Source organism: Arachis hypogaea, chromosome 11 (assembly GCF_003086295.3).
Source record: "Arachis hypogaea cultivar Tifrunner chromosome 11, arahy.Tifrunner.gnm2.J5K5, whole genome shotgun sequence".
In the NCBI taxonomy this organism is placed as follows: Eukaryota; Viridiplantae; Streptophyta; class Magnoliopsida; order Fabales; family Fabaceae; genus Arachis; species Arachis hypogaea.
This window is the reverse complement of record NC_092046.1, coordinates 89915309-89939460: the sequence shown is the minus strand read 5'-3', so window position 1 is coordinate 89939460 and position 24152 is coordinate 89915309. Positions and strand designations below refer to the sequence as shown.

Here is a 24152-nt window from a genome sequence, read left to right as displayed (position 1 = left end):
GGTACTGCTTGTTGTTGCTTGCATCCCAAACAGACTCTGAGAAATCATATTGACTTTCTGAGTCAATATTTTGTTCTGAGCCAATATGGCATTCAGAGTATCAATCTCAAGTACTCCTTTCTTCTGATTTGTCCCATTATTCACAGGATTCCTTTCAGAAGTGTACATGAATTGGTTATTTGCAACCATCTTAATGAGCTCCTGAGCTTCTGCAGGCATCTTCTTCAGATGAAGAGATCCTCCAGCAGAGCTGTCCAATGACATCTTGGACAGTTCAGATAGACCATCATAGAAGATACCTATGATGCTCCATTCTGAAAGCATGTCAGAAGGACATCTTATGATCAGTTGCTTGTATCTTTCCCAAGCTTCATAGAGGGATTCACCTTCCTTCTGTCTAAAGGTCTGGACTTCCACTCTAAGCCTACTCAATTTTTGAGGTGGAAATAATTTGGCCAGAAAAGCACTGACCAGCTTTTCCCAAGAGTTCAGGCTTTCCTTAGGTTGTGAATCCAACCATATTCTAGCTCTGTCTCTTACAGCAAATGGAAAAAGCATAAGCCTGTAGACCTCGGGATCAACCCCATTGGTCTTGACACTGTCACAGATTTGCAAGAATTCAGCTAACAACTGATGAGGATCTTCCAATGGAAGTCCATGAAACTTGCAATGTTGCATTAAAGAAACTAATTGTGGCTTAAGCTCAAAGTTGTTTGCTCCAATGGCAGGAATTGAGATGCTTCTCCGATAGAAGTCGGAAGTAGGTGCAGCAAAGTCACCAAGCACCTTCCTTGTGTTGTTGGCATTGTTGTTGTTTTCAGCTGCCATGTCTTCTTATTGTTTGAAAATTTCTGTTAGGTCCTCTACAGAGAGCTGTGCTTTAGCTTCTCTTAGCTTTTTCTTCACGGTCCTTTCAGGTTTAGGATTAGCTTCAACAAGAATGCCTTTGTCTTTGCTCCTGCTCATATGAAAGAGAGAAGAAGAAAGTATGGAATTCTCTATGTCATAGTATAGAGATTCCTTTAGGTGTCAGGGGAAAAGAAGAATAGAAGGAGGAGGTAGAGAGGAGAGAATTCGAACTTATAGAATGAGGGAGTCCAAATTGCACATTGAGGAGGAATGTTAGTCCCTTAAATAGAAAAATGTGAGAGGGGAAAAGAATTTTTGAAATTAAATTTATAAAGATTTGAAATAATTAAAAAAAAATTTGAAAAATTGATTGATGATTTTCAAAAATTAAAATTGAGAAAGTAGTTAACTGATTTTGAAAAAGATTTTGAAATTAGAAATAAAAAAGATGTGATTGAGAATCATTTTTCTTTTGAAAAAAATGTGGTTGAGAAGATATGATTGAGAAAATATGATTTTTAAAAAGATATGATTGGCAAACAATTAAAACGATTTGATTTTTAAAATTAATGTCTTGGCTAACAAGAGATTTAAAAGAAATTATTCTAAAATTCAATTATTGAACCTTTCTTAACAAGGATGAAATTTTTGAATCAAATCACTAATTGTTAGCAAGGATTTTTGAAAATAGTAAAAAAAATGGAAAGGATTTGATTTTGAAAAGATATGATTGAAAAGATATGATTTGAAAAAGATTTGATTTTGAAAAATTATGAAAATTTGAAAAAGATTTGAATTAAAAACAAAGTCTTCCCTCTTGTGCCATCCTGGCGTTAAACGCCCAGAATGGTATCCATTCTGGCGTTTAACGCCCAAAATACTACCCTTTTGGGCCTTCCTTCCTCACTGGGCATTTTAAACGCCCAACTTTTTCTTTGTAATTCCTCTGCTGTATGTTCTGAATCTTCAATTCTCTATATTATTGACTTGAAAAAAAAACATAGTTTTGAAAAATTTTTGAATTTTTAATGATGAGATAGAACAACAATGAAACTAAACACGATAAACTAATATCAAATAAACAATGCATGCAAGACACCAAACTTAGAAGTTTTCATACTTGAGACACTAACAAATTGAAAATGCACATGAAAAACAACAAAACACACAGAACACGAGAGATTAAAGATCAGAGCAAGGAAATCATCAAGAATAACTTGAAGATTAATGAAGAACATAATGCATATATTCGAAAATTGCAAGAAAATTAAAAATTAAAAACATGCAAGACACCAAACTTAAAATTTGACACTAAACTCAAACAAGAAAAACACAAAAAATTTTTTTGGTTTTTATGATTTTATTAAATTTTTTTGAATTTTTTTCAAAAATTAGATTGGAAAAAGAAAATAAAGAGATTCAAAATTTTTTTAATAAAAATTCCAGGAATCATGTAATGTTAGTCTAAAGCTTCAATCTAAAAGGAGTAGACATGGCTAGCCAAGCTTCAGCAGGACATTACATACAACAGCCAAATTGATGGGAATCAATTAGCTTTTGTGATGATAAAAGCATCATCTGAAACTCTAGAATTCATTCTTAAAAACTCTGAAGTCATAGAATAATTTATTTTTTTGAATTTTTTTTCGATAATAAAAAGCTTTAAAATAAAATAAAATTACCTAATCTGAGCAACAAGATGAACCGTCAGTTGTCCAAACTCGAACAATCCTCGGCAACGGTGCCAAAAATTTGGTGCACAAAATTGTGATCTCTAAAATGGCGCCAACAACTTGGTACACACAAATGTAATCTCAACTCTTTGTCACAACTCCGCACAACTAACCAGCAAGTGCACTAGGTCGTCCAAGTAATAAACCTTACGTGAGTAAGGGTCGATCCCACGGAGATTGTCGGCTTGAAGCAAGCTATGGTCATCTTGTAAATCTCAATCAGGCAGATTCAAATGGTTATGGAGAATTGATAATTAAAAGATGAATAAAATATAAAATAAGATAGAGATACTTATGTAATTCATTGGTGAGAATTTCAGATAAGCGTATGAAGATGCTTTGTTCCTTCTGAACCTCTGCTTTCCTATTGCCTTCATCCAATCATTCATACTCCTTTCCATGGCAAGCTTTATGTTGGGGGATCACCATTGTCAATGGCTACCATCCGTCCTCTCAGTGAAAATGGTCCAAATGTGCTATCACCGCACGGCTAATCATCTGTTAATTCTCACTCATGTCGGAATAGGATCCATTGTTCCTTTTGCATCTGTCACTACGCCCAAAACTCGCGAGTTTGAAGCTCGTCACAGTCATCCCTTCCCAGATCCTACTCGGAATACCACAGACAAGGTTTAGACTTTCCAGATCTCAAGAATGGCCGCCAATAATTCTAGCCTATACCATGAAGGATCCAATCTTAGATTAGAAACCCAAGAGATACACATTCAAGCTTGTTTGCATGTAGAATGGAAGTGGTTGTCAGGCACACGTTCATAGGTGAGAATGGTGATGAGTGTCACATAATCATCACATTCATCATGTTCTTGAGTGCGAATTAATATCTTGGAGAAGAAATAGGCTTGAGTTGAATAGAAAAATAACAGTACTTTGCATTAATTCATGAGGAACAGCAGAGCTCCACACCGGGTGTAGAAACTCTACCGTTGGAAATACATAAGAACAAGGTCTAGGCATGGCCAAATGGCCAGCATCCCAAAGAGGGTTCAATCATCAAAACATGATTAAAAGATCGATTACAAAATAGACTGAGGAAAATACAATAGCAGAAGGTCCTATTTATAGAAAACTAGTAGCCTAGGGTTACAGAAATAAGTAATTAATGCAGAAATCTATTTCCGGGCCCACTTGGTGTGTGCTTGGGCTGAGCATTGAAGCTTTCACATGTAGAGACTTTTCTTGGAGTTAAACGCCAGCTTTGGTGCTAGTTTGGGCGTTTAACTCCAGCTTTTATGCCAGTTCTGGCGTTTTGACGCCAGAACTTTTATGCTGAATCGCAACGCCGGTTTGAGCCATCAAATCTCGGGCAAAGTATCAACTATTATATATTGTTGGAAAGCCCAGAATGTCTACTTTCCAACGCAATTGAGAGCGTGCCAATTGGGCTTCTGTAGCTCCAAAACTCCACTTCGAGTGCAGGGAGGTCAGAATCCAACAGCATATGCAGTCCTTTTTCAGCCTCTGAATCAGATTTTTGCTCAGGTCCCTCAATTTCAGCCAGAAAATGCCTAAAATCACAGAAAAATACACAAACTCATAGTAAAGTCCAGAAATATGATTTTTATTTAAAAACTAATAAAAATATAATAAAAAGTAACTAAAACATACTAAAAACTACCTAAAAATAATGCCCAAAAGCGTATAAATTATCCGCTCATCAAATCCTTAGTGGTCAATTTGATAACCATTGACACTAGCCTACTACTAAGTCAATTGGTAGCTAGGTTGGACCTTATGGATTGATGTTGACCAAGCCATTTGATATACTTCAAGTATAGAAGTAAACTTAATGAGCTTGGTTCCTTACAATTGTCAAGATATGGTTATTAGACAAGGATAGTAATCCCAATTCCTATGCCTAGCCAAGAGTGCTTTTATTATTCATATTTGAAATACAAAAATTTCAATTGCTTACTTCTAGTTATAGATACTTGTGTAGTTTTAGAGTAGAATTATATTAGATGTTCTCTTATAGTTGAAATTGCTCATACCTTGCTTTAGCTACGTGAATTAGTTTCTTGAACTTTAAGATTTCTTGCTTGTTGAGTCACTTAGTTTAATTTCTTGCTCATGACTTGCAACCCCGGAATTCTAACGAATGTTGATGTACATGTTTGCCCATTCCTTGTGAGACGACCCGATGTTTGAATACTTCGGTTACTTTTATTGGGGTTGAACTTGTGACAACCAATTCCTTAAAATTTGATCCGAGGGCCGATTATCGGTTTGGACTATACTATTACAAAATCAATTTGAGAGATTTTAAACCGGTATAAACCTTTGTGCTTATCATTAAGATGCCAAACAAGGATATATTCTAATGCATATGGTAGCTACAACATATGAATCAAACTCACAATTCATTGAGGCGATCAAATAAGGACTTAATGCTCAGTGCACATATTCATCAAAAATTAAACCAAAATCTAAGCAAGAAGCAACCCAATCCACATCAATCAAACACTTGTAATTTATTTAATTAAGAAACAACTAAACTAAATCTAATATAATTACTAAAATAAAAATAAAATGCAATGAAAACTAAGTAAAACAAGTAGAAAAATCGGGGAAAAGCAAGAGAAGAGAGGGATGGAAGGGGTGGAAGTGCGTTGGGGCTTAATTCAAAGAGCAATCAAAAGTTTGCCCAAAACAACACTTGTGCGTATGCAAAGGCATGTGTGCGTACGCACACAGGGTAAAAAATGGAAGGACGCGGGCGCACAAGTGTGTGCGAGCACTGCGAGCAGAAGAGGAATTAAGAAGTGTGCGCACGCACAAATAGGTACGTCCGCACAAGACACTTTTTTTCTCTGCAGATAACTTGGGGAAGGGTCATGTGTGCATCCGCACACAGGTACGTGTGCGCGCACATGAGCCAAAAGTGGCAGGGGTTCATACTCACAGGGTGTGCCAGTGCTCTCAACAGAGGGGGTGCACAGTGGTGTACGGACGCACACCTCTGTGCGGGCATACAGAGAGCGCGGAAAGAGGCTTGTGTGCACACACACAAGCAGGTGCACACGCACAGAGCGAAGAAAAATAGGGGAGTGCCCACGCACAAGTCATGATCTGTGTGTTAAGTATTTTCAGGATTTATAAGGTAGGAATGGCTTAGAGGATAGAAAGGAAGCTTGCAAAAATGGAAGGAACATGAGAAACTAAGGAGTTGACCAGCGAGGAATGACGCGCGCACGTACCTGACGCATGTGCATGACTTGGCGCATTCCATAGCGACGCGTGCGCGTACCTGACACGTACGCGTGACATGCGAAAGATGACCATCGACGAGTACGCGTGACTGACGCGTACACGTGACATGCGCCACGTGCAGAAAACGCTGGGGGCGATTTTGGGCTAGTTTTGGACCCAGTTTTCTGCCCAGAAAACACATATTAGAGGGTGCCGAGTGGGGGAATCACATTCATTCATTCATACAACTTTCATACACATAATTTTAGGTTTTAGATGTAGTTTTCTAGAGAGCCTCTCTCTAGGTTTTAGGGTTCTTAGCTTTAATTCTTCTCAAATTCAAATTTCTAGTCTACTTTAATTTAGTTTCTCTTCTACTCTTATTTGTTCTAGCACTTTAGTTTATCTATCTTCCCTTGTATATTTATTTATTCTCCAATTTGGTTTATGAATTCTCATGTTAGATTTGAATTTCTTATTAATGCAAGTTGAGGTATTTCATATTTATTGCTTTTTCTATTATTTCTGAGTCATTGATGTTTGCAATTGATCGTTTGGGTTTAATATTCCTTGCTAGTTTTCTATGTTTTTATGTTATGCCTTCCAAGTGTTTGACAAAATGCTTGGTTGGATTTTCAGTTAGATTTCTCTCCTTTTGGCTTTGGTTGAGTAATTGGAGACTCTTGAGTTATCAAAATCCTTTGTTGATTGATAATTGAAAGTTGCTAATTGATTTGGATCCCTCTAAAGCTAGTCTTTCCTTAGGAGTTGACTAGGACTTGAGGAATCAAATTGATTTATCCACTTGAATTTCCTTCAAAGTTAGAGGTTAACAAAGTGGCAGCAATGGACAATTCTCATCACAATTGATAAGGATAGCTGGGATAGGACTTCTAATTCTCATACCTTGCCAAAAGCTTTATTAGTTATTAGTTTAATTCTTGCAATTTACTTTCCTTGTTCCTTATTCAAAACCCCAAAAAGATAAAATTTCATAACCAATAATAATTATACCTCCCTGCAATTTCTTGAGTGACGACCCGAGGTTTGAATACTTCAGTTATTATTTTTATAGGGGTTTGTTACTTGTGACAACCAAATTTTTGTATGAAAGGATTCTTTGTAGGTTTAGAAACGATACTAGGAACGAGAATTTATTGTGAAATTCTAAACCGTCAAAAATCCGTTCTTCATGGATGCTTCCTAATTCCTTGCACCATAGGCACCATGACCTTTGAGAAGGCTCTGTGTGACCTAAGGTCAAGTCTAAACCTCATGCCACTCTCTGTAATGGAGAAGTTGGGAATCTTTAAGGTATAAGCTACAAACATCTTACTAGAGATGGCAGACAAGTCAATGAGAACAGCATAAGGCTTAGTAAAGGATGTATTAGTGAAGGTTGAAAACCTTTACATCCCTACAAACTTCATTATCTTAGATACTGGGAAAGATGAGGATGAATTCAACATCCTTGAAAGACCTTTCCTAGCCACTGCCAATGCTATCATTGATGTAGCAAAGGGAGAACTGATTCTACAACTACGGGAGGATCACATCTTGTTCAAGCTGCCTCACCCCAACTCTCCTTCCGAAAAAAGAGAGATAACTGTGCAACACTTAGTGTTCTAGCCATCTCTTTCAGTGCAGTGCTTTACTAAGCCCCAAACATCAATTCTAAGTTTGGTGTTGGGCAGCCATCAACAAGCACTGAGAATAAAGGTACTAAGAAGAAAGTACCTAAAGGCTGGAGGGACAAGAAAGTCTACACTGAAGGCCTCTCACTGATGCAACACTATTTCGGGGTACATTTATGCTGAATTGAGTGGATTTTATCAACTTTTCTCACATTTATTCTATGATATAGCATGGTTTCATGAATTTCTCCTAATTTGTGCTTAAGAGTGAAAATATGCTTTTTAGGCCTTAATTCGCTAATTTTAATTCACCTTTGATCCCATTAGATGCCTTGATGTGTTTGTTAGTGAATTCAGGTTGAAAAGGCTAAAAATGGATCAAAAAAATGAAGAGAAAAGCATGCATAGTGGAGAGATCATAGAAATCAAAGATTTGGAGTGCACACACCGACGCGCACGTATAACAGACGTGCACGCATGGATATAAAGTCGCATGGCCACGCGTACGCGTGACATGACGCGTAGACGTGGGAAGCAAAAATGTCAATCAACGCGTACGCGTGACCCATGCGTACGCGTCGTAGCTCGCACGTGACCTCATTAAAGGCAAAATGCTGGGGGCAATTTCTGAGCTTCCCAGGCCTAAATCCAACTGATTCAAGAGACTATTTCATGCAGAATTGAAGATTGGACAAGGAGGGAAGCACATAGTTTAGTTTTTTCATGATGCTTTAGTTAGTTTCTAGAGAGAGAAGCTTTCTCTCCTCTCTCGAATTAGGTTAGATGTAGATTAGGATTTCTTAGATCTAGGTTTAATTCATGTTTTGATTTACTTTTCCTTTCTAATTTCTTGTTTCTTTACCTTTGCTTCCTTAATTTAGTATTTTACTCATTGTATTTGATTACTTTGTTGTTGATGCACTCTTGTTTCTTCTATTTTCTTTTAGTGCAATTTATGTTTAATTTCTTTTATTGTTGATTTGAACTGTTGTTGTTAATTTCTTTGCAATTGGTAGTGTAGATTTACTTTTCTTACAATTTTATCTTGCTTTTCTTTTATGCCTCCCAAGTGTTTGATAAAATGCTTGGAAGGATGTTAAAGTAGATTTTTGTGTTCTTGGCTTGGGATGGTAACTTAGGTGAAATTGAGTTGCTAATGTCCAAGTGTTGACAATTGGTGTCCATTAAATCTAGCTTCCACTAAGTTAATTAGTGAGCTGGTTAGGACTCATGGACTAGGATTAATGTAGCTCATTTGACTTTCCTCCACTTGTTAGAGGAAGACTTAATGGGATTAATCCTTGCAATTATCATATTGTGGTTAGTTAGAAGGATAAGGATCCTTAACCATCAACCCTTGCCAAGACCTTTTTATCATTTGAGTTTCATTTATTTTCTTGCATTTTATCTTTCATGTCCCTTGTTCAAAACCCCAAAATATACTATCCATAACCAATAATAAGAACACTTCCCTGCAATTCCTTGAGAGACGATCCGAGGTTTAAATACTTCGATTTATTTTTATTGGGGTTTGCATCTTGTGACAAACAAATTTTTGGTTGAGGATTTGTTTGTCGGTTTAGAACTATACTTGCAGCGAGATTTCATTTAAGAAATTCTTTACCAATAGACAATTTCCATTCATCACTCACCTGGCATGAGAGTTGTCTCCACCAAGAAGCCAGTATACTACATACAGTGAGTCGTGTCCTGTCTTTAGAGCTTGTGAAGCTCATTCATGAGAAGACAGGAAGAAAGTTCATTGTAAGGGGCAAAATTCTGAGCCCATATCATTTTTTGTAGGAAGCTAACCGTCATGCTAGTGACATTAAAGAAGCGATTATTGGAAGGCAATCCAACCGTAGTTATTGTTTATGTTTTTCGTTGAATTTATTTTTTTTTAAGTTATTTCCTTAGGTTCATGATCATGTGCATCACTCAGAACAGAGACAGAAAAGTTCAGCAATGAAAACAGAACACTTTGGATGGAATGTCATACTGGCACTGAACACCAGCCAGGGAGTAATGGCTGAGTGTTCAAACACCCCAACAGGCAGACTTGCTGGCGTTAAATGCCATCCAGGGCACTGGCTGGGGGTTCAACGCCCCAAATGGCAGCAAAGCTGGTGTTGAACGCCAGCCAAGGGCATAGTGCTGGGTGTTCAACGCCCATGCAGAGGGAAGGAAATCTGAATTTCCTAGCCTCTCACGACCAGTGGGTCCCACAGCATCTTTACCTACCCCACTTCTTCTCTATTTCTTTCACATTTTCCCAAACACTCTTCCCTATAAACGCTAGCCCAATCACATATATATCACTTTCTCAAAACCATCATAACTCCCACGAACCCCCACCCACTTCAAAATTAAATTTCCTTCCTATTTACCCCACCCTTGACCGAACCTAACCCTAGCCCACTCTTAAAAATAGCCCTTTCACTAACCCTTCATACACACACCTCTCATACACATCATAGCCCCCTTGGCCAAATTACTTTCTCCCCCTCATCTCTATCTATTTTCTTCTTCTTCTACTCCATTTTTCTCTTTTATTTATTTTTGCTCGGGGACGAGCAAAGCTTTTAAGTTTGGTGTTGAAAAAGCATTGCTTTTTGCTATCCATTCCCACTTATGGCACCCAAGGTTGGAGAACCCTCTAGAAAGAGGAAAGGAAAGACAGTAGCCACCGCCTCCGAATCTTGGGAGATGGAGAGATTCATCACAAAAGCCCACCAAGACCACTTCTATGAAATAGTGTCAGAGAAGAAGCTAATCCCTTAGGTCCCTTTTAGGCTCAAGAAGAATGAGTATCCGAAAATCCGGAGAGAGATCCGGAGAAAATGTTGGGAAGTTCTAACCAATTCTATTTAAGAAGTTGGGATCTTAATGGTGCAAGAGTTCTATGCTAATGCATGGGTCACGAAAAACCATGACATTAGTGTGAACCCAAATCCCAAAAATTAAAGCACCATGGTCCGAGGGAGAATCTTATATTTTAGCCTGGAAAGTGTGACGTTGGCGTTTAACTTGCCTTTGATGCAAGGAGACCCACATCCTTACACTAGAAGAGTCAACTTTGATCAGAGTATGGATCAAGTGCTCTCAGACATCTGTGTGGAAGGAGCATCGTGGCAAAGGGATTCCCAGGGCAAGCTCATTCAACAAAAAAGGCTTGACCTCAAGCTTATAGCTAGAGTTTGGTTGGAATTCATCCAATGTTCTATCATCCCTAATAGCAATCGGTCAGAAGTGACCATTGACAAAGCCATCATGATTCATTGCATCATGATTGGGAGTGAGGTGGAAGTACATAAGGTGATACCTCAAGAATTGTACAAGATAGCTGGGAAGCCTTCCGCTAAAGCAAGGTTGGCATTCGCTCACCTCATTTGTCACCTATACAATTCAGCTGGAATTGTCATAGAAGGAGACATCTTTATTGAGGAGGACAAGCCCATCACTAAGAAGATGATGGAGCAAACTAGAGAGCATGCACGTGAGCCTGTGCAATCGCCTCAGTAAGAAGTCCCTGGGATACCTCAAGGGATTCAATTTCCTCGTCAACACTATTGGAACCAATTGCATAATTCTCTTGGAGAATTGAACACTAATATGGAGCAATTGAGGTTGGAGCATCAAGAGCATTCCACCATCGTCAAGGAACTAAGAGAAGATCAAAGGGCTTTGAGGGAAGAACAACAAAAATGAGGGCGTGACATTGAAAAAATCAAGCACTACATTGGATCCTCAAGGAGGAGTAGTATCCGCCTTCACTAAGGTGGATTCATTCTCTTAATTCCCTTTTCTTGTGTTATTTTCTCTATTTTCTGTTATGTTCTATTGTCTATTTTCTTGTTCTTATTGCATGATCATTTCCATCTATGTCTTAAAGTTATAAAATGATCCATATATCTCTCACCTTACTTAAAAGAAAATTTTATTTGAAAATAATTGAGAGATACATGAATTTCGAGTTTATAATAAGAATAGTCAATTATTTTGATGTGGTGGCATTACTATTGTTTTCTGAATGTATGAATGAATAGTGCATATTTGAAATTGAAATTAAGAATGTTGGCTCTTGAAAGAATGATAAAAAAGAAAAAGTATTATTGGTAATCTGAAGAATCTAAATAAATTGATTCTCAAAGCAAGAAAAAGCAACAAAAAGAAAAAGAAAAAGCATGTTGCAAAAGAAACAAATTTATATGCATGCGAAGAAAAAAAAGAGATAAAAAGCAGAAAAAGCCAATAGCTTTCTAAACCAAAAGGCAAGAGCAAAAAGTCAATAACCCTTTAAACCAAAAGGCAAGGGTAAAAGGATCTAAGTCTTTGAGCATCAATTGTTAGGAGGGCCTAAAAGGAATAAAAACCTGGCCTAAGAGGCTCAACCAAGCTGTCCCTAACTATGTGCTTGTGGTGTGAAAGTGTCAAGTAAAAAAAGCTTGAGACTGAGCAGTTAAAGTCGTGATCCGAAGCAAAAAAGAGTGTGCTTAAGAACTCTGGACACCTCTATTTAGGGATTCTAGCAAAGCTGAATCACAATCCGAAAGGGTTCACCCAGTTAAAGTGTCTCTGGCATTTATGTATCTGGTGGTAATATTGGAAAACAAAGTGCTTAGGGTCATGGCCAAGACTCTAAAAGCTGTGTTCAAGAATAAAAAAGAACTAAACTAGGAAAGTCAATAATATCATCTGGATTCTAAGTCCCTAAAGAGGCCAACACTTCTAAGTTTTCATGTATAGTGAGATGCCAAAACTATTCAGAAGCAAAAAGCTACTAAGTCCCGCTCATCTAATTGAAACTGAGCTTCATTGAAATCTCAGAGATTTATTGTATCTTACTCTTCGTTTTATCCTTCTTTGTCTTTGGTTGCTTAGGGACAAGCAATAGTTTAAGTTTGGTGTTCTGATGAGAGGATATTTTATACCAAAATCTTGGATTATAAATTCCCACAGTTCGTATAATTGAACCAGCAAATGCACTGGTTCGTCCAAGTAATACCTGAGTGAGTCAGGGTCGATCTCACGAGGATTGTGATTTGAAGCAAGCTATGGTTATCTTGTAGATCTTAGTCAGGTGGATAGAAGAGTTGTCGGATAGAAGAGTTCTTTATGTCTGAAGGTTTGAACATCCACTCTAATTTTGCTCATTCTTTGAGGAGGAAAGAATTTGGCGACGAAAGCATTGACCAACTTTTCCCAAGAGTTTAGGATCTCTTTTGGTTGAGAATCCAACCATATTTTAGCTCTGTCTCTAACAGCAAAGGGAAGGAGCATAAGTCTGTAGACCTCAGATCCACTCCATTGGTCTTAACAGTATCACAGATTTGCAAGAATTCTGATAGGAATTGGTGTGGATCTTCCAGTGGAAGTCAATGGAACTTGCAAATCTGTTGTAGAAAACAGACTAAATGAGGCTTAAGCTCAAATTTGTTAGCTCTAATGGAAAGTGCGGAGATACTTCTTCCATAAAAATCAGAGGTAGGTATCGTGTAGTCACGAAGAACCTTTCTTGCCTCTCCTTCATTATTAGCATTCTCTGCCATGTCTTCAGCTTCTTGTTTGAGATTTTCTGAGAGGTTTCTTCCAGAGTGTTGTGCTTTAGCTTGTTCTAAATGCTTCCTTAGAGTTTTCTCAGGTTCAAGGTCAGGATTAAAGAGAAGCTCTTTATCTCTCTTCCTGGTCATAAACAAGAAAAGAAAACAATAAAGAAGAAGAATGGGAGCTCTATGTTCAAGAACATAGGACTCCCTGTGAGATGTGAAGAAGAAAGGAAAGAAGAATGAAGATAGAGAGGAGATAAAAAGAATTCGAATAAGAGAGAAGAAGAATTCGAAAATTAGAAGTAAAAAGATTAACAAGAATTAAAGTATTTTTGTTTTTATTTTATTTATTAATAAAATTTGAAAATAGAAGCTAATTAATTAAAAATATTTGAAAATTAAATGACGAATTTAGGAGAGATTGGTGCGTAGAAATTGTGACAGTTCCATTCCTTGGTAACGGCGCTAAAAACTCAATACGCACGTTCATAATCTTAGTTCTTTGTCACAACTTTGCACAACTAACCAGCAAGTGCACTGGGTCGTCCAAGTAATAAACCTTACGTGAGTAAGGGTCGATCCCACGGAGATTGTCGGCTTGAAGCAAGCTATGGTCACCGTGTAAATCTCAGTCAGGCAGATTCAATTGATTATAGAGATTTAATAATTAAAAGATAAATAAAATATAAAATAAAGATAGTGATACTTATGTAATTCATTGGTGAGAATTTCAGATAAGCGTATAGAGATGCGTTCGTTCCTGCTGAACCGTTGCTTTCCTATTATCTTAATCCAATCATTCATACTCCTCTCTATGGCAAGCTATATGTTAGGCATCACCGTTGTCAATGGCTACATCCTGTCCTCTCAGTGAAAATAGTCCAATGCACTGTCACTGCATGGCTAATCATCTGTCGGTTCTCGATCATACTGGAATAGGATCCATTGATCCTTTTGCGTTTGTCACTACGCCCAGCACTCGCGAGTTTGAAGCTCGTCGCAGCCATCCCTTCCCAGATCCTACTCGGAATACCACAGACAAGGTTTAGACTTTCTGGATCTCAAGAATGGCCGTCCATGGATTCTAACTTATACCACGAAGATTCTGATTAAGGAATCCCAGAGATACTCATTCAATCTAAGGTAGAACGGAAGTGGTTGTCAGGCACACGTTCATGGGTTGGGAATGATAATGACTGTCACGATCATCACATTCATATTGAAGTGCGAATGAATATCTTAGAATTGGAATAAGCTTGAACTGAATAGAAAAAACAATAGTACTTTGTATTAATTCATGAGGAATAGCAGAGCTCCACACCTTAATCTATGGTGTGTAGAAACTCTACCGTTAAAAATACATAAGTGATAAAGGTCCAGGCATGGCCGAGAGGCCAGCCCCCAAACGTGATCTAAAGATGAAACTAGAGATGTTCCAAAAGATCTCTAAATACAATAGTAAAAAGTCCTATTTATGCTAAACTAGTTACTAGGGTTTATAGAAATGAGTAAATGATGCAGAAATCCACTTCTGGGGTCCACTTGGTATGTGCTTGGGCTGAGCATTGAGCTTTACACGTGTAGAGCCTTCTCTTGGAGTTTAACGCTAGTTTGTAGCCTGTTTCTGGCGTTTAACTCCACTTTGCAACCTGTTTCTGGCATTTAACTCTAGGATGCAGCATGGAACTGGCGTTGAATGCCAGTTTGCATTGTCTAAACCCAGGCAAAGTATGGACTATTATATATTTTTGGAAAGTCCTGGATGTCCACTTTCTAACGCAATTGAGAGCGCGCCATTTGGAGTTCTGTAGCTCCAGAAAATCCACTTTTTGTGCAGGGAGGTCAGAATCCAACAGCATCTGCAGTCCTTCTTCAACCTCTGAATCTGATTTTTGCTCAAGTCCTACAATTTCAGCCAGAAAATACCTAAAATCACAGAAAAACACACAAACTCATAGTAAAGTCTAGAAATGTGATTTTTATTTAAAAACTAATAAAAATATACTAAAAACTAACTAAATTATACTGAAAACTATGTAAAAACAATGCCAAAAAGCGTATAAATTATCCGCTCATCACAACACCAAACTTAAATTTTTGCTTGTCCCCAAGCAACTGAAAATCAAATAGGATGAAAAGAAGAGAATATACTCTAGATTCCAAAATATCAATGAAACTTAGCTCCAATCAGATGAGCGGGACTTGTAGCTTTTTGCCTCTTGAATAGTTTTGGCATCTCACTTTATCCATTGAAGTTCAGAATGATTGGCATCTATAGGAACTCAGAATTCAGATAGTGTTATTGATTCTCCTAGTTCAGTATGTTGATTCTTGAACACAGCTACTTTATGAGTCTTGGCCGTGGCCCTAAGCACTTCGTTTTCCAGTATTACCATTGGATACATAAATGCCACAGACACATAATTGGGTGAACCTTTTCAGATTGTGACTTAGCTTTGCTAAAGTCCCCAGTTAGAGGTGTCCAGGGTTCTTAAGCACACTCTTTTTTTGCTTTAGACCTTGACTTTAACCGCTCAGTCTCAAGTTTTCACTTGACACCTTCATGCCACAAGCACATGGTTAGGGACAGCTTGGTTTAGCCGCTTAGGCCAGGATTTTATTCCTTTAGGCCCTCCTATCCACTGATGCTCAAAGCCTTGGATCCTTTTTATTTACCCTTGCCTTTTGGTTTTAAGGGCTTTTGGCTTTTTCTGCTTGCTTTTTCTTTTTCTATTTTTTTTTGCCATTTTTTTATTTTCTCTCTTTTTTTTCTGCAAGCTTTTGTATTCACTGCTTTTTCTTGCTTCAATAATCATTTTTATGATTTTTCATATTATCAAATAACATTTCTCCTTTTTCATCATTCTTTCAAGAGCCAACAAATTTAACATTCATAAACATCAACTTCAAAAGACATATGCACTGTTCAAGCATTCATTCAGAAAACAAAAAGTATTGTCACCACATCAAAATAATCAAACTAGTTTCAAGGATGAATTCGAAACACTGTACTTCTTGTTCTTTTATAATTAAAACATTTTTCATTTAGGAGAGGTGATGGAATCATAGGACATTCATAGCTTTAAGACATAGACACTTAAACACTAATGATCATCTAGTAAAGACACAAACATAATTAAACATGAAGCATGGAAACCGAAAACAGAAAATAAATAGAGAAGGAGATTAAGGAATGAGTCCCCCTTAGTGAGGGTGGCGTCTTCCCCTTCTTGAAGAACCAATGGTGCTTTTGAGCTCCTCTATGTCTCTTCCTTGTCTTTGTTGCTCCTCCCTCATAGCTCTTTGATCTTCTCTAATTTCATTGAGGATGATGGAATGCTCTTGGTGCTCCATCCTTAGTTGTCCCATGTTGGAGCTTAATTCTCCTAGGGAAGTGTTGATTTGCTCCCAATAGTTTTGTTGAGGAAAGTGCATCCCCTGAGGCATCTCAGGAATTTCATGGTGGGGAATTTCCTCAAGCTCTTGCTGAGGTCCAAGATCTCTTGTTTGCTCCATCCTTTTCTTAGTGATGGGCTTGTCCTCTTCAATGAGGATGTCTCCCTCTATGTCAATTCCAGCCGAATTGCAAAGGTGGCATATAAGGTGAGGAAAGGCTAACCTTGCCCAAGTGGAGGACTTGTCAGCCACCTTGTAAAGTTCTTGAGGTATCTTCTCATGAACTTCCACCTCCTCTCCAATCATGATACTATGGATCATGATGGCCCGGTATATAGTAACTTCAGACCGGTTACTAGTAGGAATGATTGAGCATTGAATAAACTCTAGCAATCCCCTAGCCACTGGTTTGAGGTCATGCCTTCTTAATTGAACCGGCTTGCCTCTTGAGTCAATTTTCCATTGAGCTCTTTCCTCACATATGTCTATGAGGACTTGGTCCAACCTTTGGTCAAAGTTGACCCTTCTTGTATAGGGGTGTGCGTTCTCTTCCATCATTGGCAAGTTGAACACAAGCCTTATATTTTCCGGACTGAAATCTAAGTATTTCCCCCGAACCATGGTAAGCCAATGCTTTGGATTCAGGTTCACACTTTGATCATGGTTCGTAGTGATCCATGCGTTTGCATAGAACTCTTGAACCATTAGGATCCCGACTTGTTGAATGAGGTTAGTGAGAAATTTCCAACCTCTTCTTTGGATCTCAAGTCGGATCTCCGGATACTCATTCTTTTTGAGCTTGAAAGGAACCTCATGGATCACTTTCTTCTTGGCCACAACTTCATAGAAGTGGTCTTGATGGACCTTTGAGATGAATCTCTTCATCTTCCATGACTCAGAGGTGGAAGCAATTGCCTTCCCTTTCCTCTTTCTAGATGTTTCTCTGGCCTTAGGTGCCATAAATGGTAATGGAAAAACAAAAAGCTATGCTTTTACCACACCAAACTTAAAATGTTTGCTCGTCCCCGAGCAAAAGAAGAAAGAAAGTAGTAGAAGAAAAAGAAAATAGAGGAGATGGGAGAAGAAGATGTATTCGGCCAAGGAGAAGAAGAGAGGGTTGTGTTGTGTGAAAATGAAGAAGGAGTGAGGGGTTTATATAGGAGTGAGGGGAAGTGTAGGGTTTGGCCATTAGGGTTGGGTTTGGGAGGGAAATTAGTTTGAAGTTTGAAGGTAGGTGGGGATTATGGGGAAGAGAGGATGGACGTGAGTGGTGAAGAGGTGATGGAAAAGAGTGATTGAGGTAATTGGTGAAGGGTATTTGGGGTAGAGAGTTATGAAAAGGTGTGAAGAGGATAGAAGAAAAAGTGGGGATCCTGTGGGGTCCACAGATCAAGTGGGGTCAAGCACTTAACATCCCTTCTCCAATTAGGCGTGTAAAACGCCCTTGCTGTGCAATCCTAGTGTTTAACGCCAGACTGCTACCTGTTTCTGGCGTTAAACTCCCAAATGTAGCTTGTTTCTGGCATTTAACGCCAGGCAGATGCTTGTTTCTGGCATTTAATGCCAGCTTGGTGCCTATTTCTGGCGTTAAACGCCAGACAGATGCTTGTTTCTGGCGTTTAAACGCCAGACTGCTCTCCTCCAGGGTGTGCTGTTTTCAATGCTGTTTTTCATTCTGTTTTTGATTTTTCAATAGTTTTTGTGACTTCACATGATCATCAACCTAATAAAACACGAAATAACAAAAAGAAAATAATATAGATATGATTAAATAACATTGGGTTGCCTCCCAACAAGCGCTTCTTTAATGTCAATAGCTTGACAGTGAGCTCTCATGGAGCCTCACAGATAATCAGAGCAAGGTTGGAACCTCCCAACACCAAACTTAGAGTTTGAATGTGGGGGTTCAACATCAAACTTAGAGTTTGCTTATGGCCTCCCAACACCAAACTTAGGGTTTGACTGTGGGGGCTTTGGTTGACTCTGCAGTGAGAGAAGCTTTTCATGCTTCCTCTCCTTGGTTACAGAAGGAGATCCTTGAGTTTCAAATACATGGTTGTCCTCATTCAGTTGGAGGACCAACTCTCCTCTGTCCACATCAATCACAACTCTTGCTGTGGCTAGGAAGCCAAGGATTATGGATTCATCCTCATCCTTCCCAGTGTCTAGGATTATGAAATCAGCAGGGATGTAAAGGCCTTTAACTTTTACTAACACGTCCTCTACTTGTCCAAAAGCCTGTTTTCTTGAGTTGTCTGCCATCTCTAATGAGATTCTGGCATCTTGCACCTCAAAGATCCCAAGTTTCTCCATTACAGAGAGTGGCATTAAGTTTTTTCCTTACCCCCGGTCACATAGAGCCTTCTCAAAGGTCATGGTGCCTATTTTGCAGGGAATTAGGAATTTACCAGGATCCTGTTTCTTTTGAGGTAATTTCTGCCTATCCAATGCATTCAGTTCATTGGCGAGCAAGGGAGGTTCATCTTCCCAAGTCTCATTACCAAATAATTTGGCATTCAGCTTCATGATTGCACAAAGGTATTTAGCAACTTGCTCTTCAGTAATGTCTTCATCCTCTTCAGAGGACGATTACTCATCGGAGCTCATGAAGGGCAGAAGGAGGTTCAATGGAATCTTTATGGTCTCTAGATGAGCCTCAGATTCCTTTGGTTCCTCAAAGGGATACTCCTTATTGGTCACTGAACGTCCCGGGAGGTCTTCCTCACTAGGATTAACGTTCTCCTCCTCCTCTTTGGGTTCGGACACATCATGTAAGGCTATGGCCTTGCACTCTCTTTTTGGATTTTCTTCTGTATTACTTGGGAGAGTACTTGGAGGGATTTCAGTGACTCTTTTACTCAGCTGGCCCACTTGTGCCTCCAAATTCCTAATGGAGAACCTTGTTTCATTCATGAAACTCACAGTGGCCTTAGATAGATCAGAGACTATATTTGCTAAGCTAGATGGATTCTGCTCAGAATTCTCTGTCTGTTGCTGAGTGGATGATGGAAAAGGTTTGCTATTGCTAAACCTGTCTCTTCCACCATTATTAAAGCCTTGTTGAGGCTTTTGCTGATCCTTCCAAGAGAAATTTGGATGATTTCTCCATGAGGGATTATAGGTGTTTCCATAGGGTTCACCCATGTAATTCACCTCTGCTATTGCAGGGTTCTCAGGATTGTAACGACCCAATTTTCAGTACGGCTAGGACGTACCAGAAACTAAGTGCTACCAATTTGTCATCCTATATATTAACTATTATTTATTATATGAGCCTGATTCGTTCTTAAAAGCGTAGTTAGTTAGCCAGGTACTTTTTTTTTAAAAACATTTGGATTAATAGACGGAATCATTCATAATCAACTCACAGCTGATAACAGATAAAACAGTTATAAGCAACCATACATAAATACATCACAAGTAGCTAGCAACATTCAGTTATCCAGCCTTTATTAGAGTATAGACCTTTAGTTAGAACACCCCTAGGTATAGCTAGATAATAACTATATACATATACATACATACAACATCCCAGGTCCTGACCTGTTCAAGAGGTCCCTAAGCTGGCACCTAGGCTAGCCTAGACTCTATACTCACCTAGTCCCTCTAAACTACTAAAGCGAGGGAAAGTACGTTCTAAGTCTTCACAACTCAAGTCAGGTGGAACGTTATCAAAAGATAGAACATCATCTGCTATTCCTCTGCACGATCAGACGTTGCCATATGACGTCTCTCTGGTACCTCATGAAGTAGCCACACAATAGGAATCTCGTACACAGGATTTAGGTTAAAGTGCGCATACGAAGGGGTGCAGACGTTGGCTGGTCTCACAGTATTTACATATAATTAGAGAACGATATTCACCCTAGACTCAGAAGACTATCTAGAGCAGAATCCTCTTCTTGCGAACGGTCATCAGCGAATTATGGTAAGGTACTCTTACTTCCATCTGAAGGGGGAAGGGAGAGAGAAGGGGTAAGAACTGGGGAGTTCTTAGTAGGGTCGGGGTTATTAGTTACGTTCATTAATTCTATGTTGTTTAGCAGACTATTAGCAGAATACAAGGAAGTAGTAATTAGAAAACACAGGTAAGTAGAGAAGATAGAGAAAACAGATAGCAGAACACAAACAGAAGAATACAAGAAAATATCACAAGCGCAGAGAATAGAATACAAACAAGAAAAGCATACATTCATACCACAATCATAACAAAGGAAATGCGCAACCAAGTATGATGCATGTCTAGCCCTAGTACAGGTAATGAGCTCATCTGTTGGTTACTAACCCGCTCCCGATGTTATCCAGCAACCTCTATCTGGATAAGGCTTTCCTATTGGCTATACCCCTGTGTACAGGAAATAACCCCTCTGCCACCATAGGGTCCACTGCACGCAGGAAATAACACATCTGCCACTGCAGGGATGTACGCCGACACACCTTCTGTATACAGGAAATAACCCCTCTGCCACTACAGAAATGGAACAGGTGGTCACGGTACTTCTGTAGCAGGAAATAACCCCTCTGCCTTACAGTAATAAAATATGGATCTGTACCGTAGGAAAGCATTCTCAGTGATCACATCATTATCTATCTGACTGCCTCACTGCAGCAGATGATCATACAAGTATATCTGGAGTTGCCTTAACGCAACAAATGAATAAACACATCTCTTGGGTTGCCTCAAGCAACAAATAAATATCTCCTGGGTTGCCTCAAGCAACAAATCATCACATAATCATTCTCATTATCATCATTCATCATCATTCTCATTATTCATCATCATTTTCACATTCTTATGCAGTACCTCTTTCTCTCTCTGTTCTATCATACTGTACAAACTTTACATCTTTCACTTTTACAATATCCTGGCTCAAACCATTTCTCTTTATCATATTATTCTTTTCTCTTTGTATCTCTTTACATTACTCTGGTTACTCTGTGCTCTGTGTTACTTTATTCTGCTCTGATTTCTCTGTTTAACATGTGTATTTAAAGCTTATGTAAATTTCGATATCAATAGTTAGTCTGTCCCAAGTATAGGTTCATTAAGTCTATACTGAAACAATTTAACTTTTCATATAATACCTAACCCTATTCGCAATTCCAAGACTAACTATGTTGCCCTAGTTCGTTCACTTGTCTCTGTCTGTTTTTCTGTCATTAAAACTTTACAGACTTTTTCTTCGATTTTTATCTTTTCTTCAACTTTTTATCTTTTATTTATCTTTGCCTCACTAATATGTCTTTACCACTCCCTAAGTTTTTTATGAAGGTAATTATGAAATTCTGCACTTAAAGTTGTCTTTCTAAAACTTTTACAAAAAACTGCCTTTTCTGCATTATTTTATTATTTTTATTAAAATATTATTTTTAATTAAATATTATTATTTAATATTTTATTATTTTTTATTATTTTATTATTAAATTTTCGAAAATTAACTTACTTTTACTTTTAACCTTTAAAATTCACTTTTTACCACCCGTAACTTTTAATATTTCTACTTTTACCACCCTAACTTTCAGAAATTACTAAATAACCCCTCAAACACCAAAATAATTACAACCTTGTCCTTTTTAAGATCTAAAAGGTGTTCTTCAATTTTCTTCATCACACTCAAAGTGTTCTTCGTGTTCTTCGTAAATTCTTCAGATTCTTTCTCTGTTTTTACCCGTTTTTCAGTGTTTTCAGCAACCGATTTTTACTATAATTCATAATAAATTAGCAGCCACTAAAACCCCATATTTTCTACATGATTTCAACACAAATTGAACCTCAATTTAAGCTTAGGGTTTCGTTTTTCCAGCTGCCCAATAACATGAACTTTAAAGCTTGAATTTCATCAAATTTCATCAGAATTTCACCAAATTTTCACCAAGAATCAATCATATATGCAACCAATTTTTAGCACAGCCAAATAATACAACATTCTCACAACCCAAACACAAATAATCAAGATTAATTTCGTGACACCCTACCTGGTTTTGCTGCTCCTAATTCGGTTAAACTTTCAGGTGGTCCTTAAGCACTTTTTCCTCCTAAATCACATCAAGAACACCTTTAAATCCAAAAACTCTCAACTGACCAAATCTCACTCAGTATGTTAGGAAGAGATATCTCACCTTAGACTTGCTGGAAATTCACGTTTCTTGGCCCTCAAGTCAAGTTAAGCATGATTCCTAAGGAAGAACATCAAGAAAACACATGTTTTGCATGGTTTTCCTTGAAAACCGAATTGAAATGGGAGGAAGACAGCCATCTCACCTTATTTCCAGCCCTGATAAGTCACATGGTTATGTAGAGGAAGAAGAGAGGATCATTTTGGTGAAATCGGAGTTTTGATTTGAGTTTTGGTTCAGAAGAAATCAAGCTTTGAAGATTAAGTGTTCATGAAGTTTTCTCTCTTTTCTCTCTTGTTATTTTCGGCCAAAATGATGAAATGAGACAGCCTTGGAGGTCTTGGGGTGTAAGGTGAGTTGTGATTGGTTGGCTTGGAGGTGGATTAAAATAATATTAAAATATCTCTGGTGTACAACTACTAAAACTTGGTGTATCAGAACACTCGTAAAAACATCTCTAAAAATTATTTTCTGAGCTACTAGCATAAATGACACTAGTAAAATATTTATTATGAGAATAATACATGTATAATGAGGTCTTAGAATTGCTAAATTCATCAGAGAGTGTTGGTGCTAAGCTGCACCAGTAAACCGTAAACCCGGTTAAACCGATTTTCTGTTTTTAACTAAAACTGACCAGGTGACCTTATAATATTATTCAAGAAGCTTCTAATACTAATATAATGATAATATCATCCTATTATCTCTCTTCTCTCATAAATCGAGTCCGGTTCATCAAACTGAGACTATTTAAAAAAAAACAAATCAAAACTTCTAACCGATACGGTTCAAAAACTAGGTTCTTCGTGACCGCGTTATCGAGCTTGTCTCGGAAAAGGTTCTAACTTAAAGATGACATAATGACAACGAGGATTGAGATACTTGATGATATATCAAAGGTTTTCCCCTTACTGATCTTCCGGAGAAATCCGTACATTCAGAAAAGATTTCGCGTTCTCGAAAACTGGGGTTGTTACAAGGATCATAAACTTCTTCTTTAGAAGAGACCTCTTTAGTACTGTTGGATGATTCCTTCAATCCATTCAGACTCTGAGAGATCATATTGACTTGCTGAGTCAATATTTTATTCTGAGCCAATATGGCATTCAGAGTATCAATTTCAAGAACTCCTTTCCTCTGAGGCGTCCCATTACTCACAGGATTCCTTTCAGAAGTGTACATGAACTGGTTATTTGCAACCATGTCAATGAGTTCTTGAGCTTCTGCAGGTGTTTTCTTTAGGTGAATGGATCCACCTGCAGAATAGTCCAATGACATCTTTGATAATTCAGACAGACTATCATATAATATATCCAAGATGGTCCATTCTGAAAGCATGTCAGAAGGACACTTTTTAGTCAGTTCCTTGTATCTCTCCCAAGCTTCATAGAGGGATTCACCTTCTTTCTGTTTGAAAGTTTGAATATCCACTCTAAGCTTGCTAAGCTTTTGAGGAGGAAAGAACTTGGCCAAGAAAGCCGTGACTAGCTTATCCCAAGAGTTCAGGCTATCTTTAGGTTGAGAGTCCAACCATATTTTAGCTCTGTCTCTTACAGCAAATAGGAAAAGCATAAGCCTGTAGACCTTGGAGTCAACCCCGTTGGTCTTAACAGTATCACAGATCTGCAGGAACTCAGTTAAGAACTGAAAAGGATCTTCTGATGGAAGTC

The 24152-nt window shown here is 38.1% G+C and overlaps 2 non-coding genes across 2 annotated transcripts; both read left to right on the top strand.

Annotated features, from left to right (window-relative positions):
* The first annotated feature begins 318 nt into the window (after nt 1-318).
* LOC112725090 (small nucleolar RNA R71) lies at nt 319-426 on the top strand. Its single transcript, XR_003164219.1, has one exon. It is a non-coding gene; the product is annotated as a small nucleolar RNA R71 (small nucleolar RNA).
* Nucleotides 427-23814: 23388 nt separating this feature from the next.
* Nucleotides 23815-23922, top strand: LOC112725721 (small nucleolar RNA R71). The gene has a single exon (XR_003164809.1). It is a non-coding gene; the product is annotated as a small nucleolar RNA R71 (small nucleolar RNA).
* Nucleotides 23923-24152: the final 230 nt, after the last annotated feature.